Source organism: Petromyzon marinus, unplaced genomic scaffold (assembly GCF_048934315.1).
Source record: "Petromyzon marinus isolate PM22_M1 ecotype Great Lakes invasive population unplaced genomic scaffold, UKy_Petmar_22M1.pri1.0 PM_G_Scaffold_55, whole genome shotgun sequence".
Taxonomy (NCBI): Eukaryota; Metazoa; Chordata; class Hyperoartia; order Petromyzontiformes; family Petromyzontidae; genus Petromyzon; species Petromyzon marinus.
This window is the reverse complement of record NW_027423008.1, coordinates 447,501-450,000: the sequence shown is the minus strand read 5'-3', so window position 1 is coordinate 450,000 and position 2,500 is coordinate 447,501.

Genomic DNA, 2,500 nt, shown 5'->3' with positions numbered 1-2,500 from the left:
TCGTGTTGCCACATTGCATAGGAACGCCATGAAACTTCCAGAGGCATTTGCAGCAGAAAGGCACGTGCACTCAAAAATTTTAATATTTTTCACGCATAGACCCCGTCAAACGCTAGAAGTTGGCGGGGATGTCTCTCTTGTGGCTCACGGGGCTGTTAGGGTCGCACAGAAATGCCTCGGAATGGGAAAACGGGTCATTTTTGTGTGGCCACATTGCATAGGAACGGCATGAAACTTCCAGAGGCATTTGCAGCAGGAATGCATGTGCACTCAAAAACGTCTATATTTTTCACGGATAGACCCCGTGAAACGCTATAAATTGGCGGGGATGTCTCTCTTGTGGCTCACGGGCGCTGTTAGTTAGGGTCGCACAGAAATCCCTCGGAATGGGAAAAGGGGTCATTTTCGTGTTGCCACATTGCGTACGAACGGCATGAAACTTCCAGAGGCATCTGCAGCAGAAATGCATGTGCACTCAAAAACGTCTATATTTTTCACGCATAGACCCCGTGAAACGCTAGAAATTGGCGGGGATGTGTCTCTTGTGGCTCACGGGGCTGTTAGGGTCGCACAGAAATCCCTCGGAATGGGAAAACGGGTCATTTTCGTGTTGCCACAATTGGCATACGAACGGCATGAAACTTCCAGAGGCATTTGCAGCAGAAATGCATGTGCACTCAAAAACGTGAATATTTTTTCACGGATAGACCCCGTCAAACGCTCGAATTTGGCGGGGATGTTTCTCTTGTGGGTCACGGGGCTGTTCGGCTCGCACAGAACTCCCTTGGTCCACCTGATTCGTGCATACAGGCAGCAACTAAAACTCTGTAAACCTGCTGTGAGGACATCTAAACAGTGGACCAGTGAGGCTGTGGAAGATTTGCGGGCGTGCTTAGACTGTACTGACTGGGATATGTTCACGACTGCTACCAATAGACTGGATGAACTCACAGAGGCTGTGTACATCAGCTTCTGTGAGGACTGCTGTATCCCAACACGTACCAGGGTGAACTTTAACAACAACAAGCCCTGGTTCTCAGCAAAGCTCAAAAGGTTGAGGTTGGAGAAGGAGGAAGCGTTTAGGAGTGGGGATAGAGACAGATTCAAGGAGTCGAAGAACAGGTTTAGCAAAGCGGTGAGAGAGGCTAAACGACTGTACTCAGAGACACTAAAACACCAGTTCTCTACTAACGACGCTGCTTCTGTCTGCCAAAGGGCTCAGGCACATCACCAACTACAAACCCAGAGCGCCCCACACCACTAACGACTCCCGCCTAGCCAACGACCTGAACGAGTTCTACCGTAGATTTGAAAGACAATTGGACTGTCCTGAACCACCCCTTCCCACCCAAGAGGCCCCATCCCCCACCCATACTACAGAAACGACTCTCTCCTTTCAGGAGGGAGAAGTTAATGGGCTTTTCAAGAGGCAGAATCCACGCAAAGCAGCCGGGCCGGACTCTGTCTCTCCAGCCACCCTCAGGCACTGCGCTGACCAGCTGTCTCCGGTGTTCACCAACATCTTTAACACCTCCCTGGAGACATGCCATGTACCAGCCTGTCTCAAGTCCTCCACCATCATCGCTGTGCCCAAAAAGCTAAGGCCAACAGGACTAAATGATTACAGACCGGTCGCCCTTACATCTGTGGTAATGAAGTCTTTTGAGCGCCTGCTCCTGGCACACCTCAAAGCCATCACAGACCCTCTCCTGGACCCCCTTCAGTTTGCCTACAGAGCCAACAGGTCTGTGGACGACGCAGTTAACATGGCCCTCCACTTCACCCTACAGCATGTGGACGCCCCAGCATCCTACGCCAGGATCCTGTTTGTGGACTTCAGCTCTGCCTTCAACACCATCATCCCTGCCCTGCTTCAGGACAAGCTCTTCCAGCTGAACGTGCCCTACTCCACCTGCAGGTGGATCACAGACTTCCTCTCTGACAGGAAGCAGTGCGTTAAGCCGGGAACAGAAGTCTCTGACTCCAGGTCCATCAGCACGGGAACTCCTCAGGGCTGCGTCCTTTGCCCACTGCTCTTCTCCCTGTATACCAACAGCTGCGCCTCCAATCATCTGTCCGTCAAACTCTTGAAGTTTGTCGGACGACACCACCCTCATTGGGCTGATCTCTGGTGGGGATGAGTCTGACTATAGGTGGGAAGCTGACAACCTGGTGACCTGGTGTAGCCAGAACAACTTAGAGCTAAATGCTCTAAGGACAGTTGAGATGGTTGTGGACTTCAGGAAGAATACAGCCCCACTCACCGCCATCACCCTGTTAGACTCCGCAGTCAAAATTGTGGAGTCCTTCCGCTTCCTGGGCACTATTCTCTGCCAGGACCTCAAGTGGGAACTGAACATCAGCTCCCTCGCCAAGAGAGCTCAACAGAGGATGTACTTTCGACGGCAGCTGAAGAAATGCAACCTGCCAAAGACAATGATGGTGCAATTCTATACAGCGATCATTGAATCCATCCTCACCTCCTCCATAACCGTCTGGT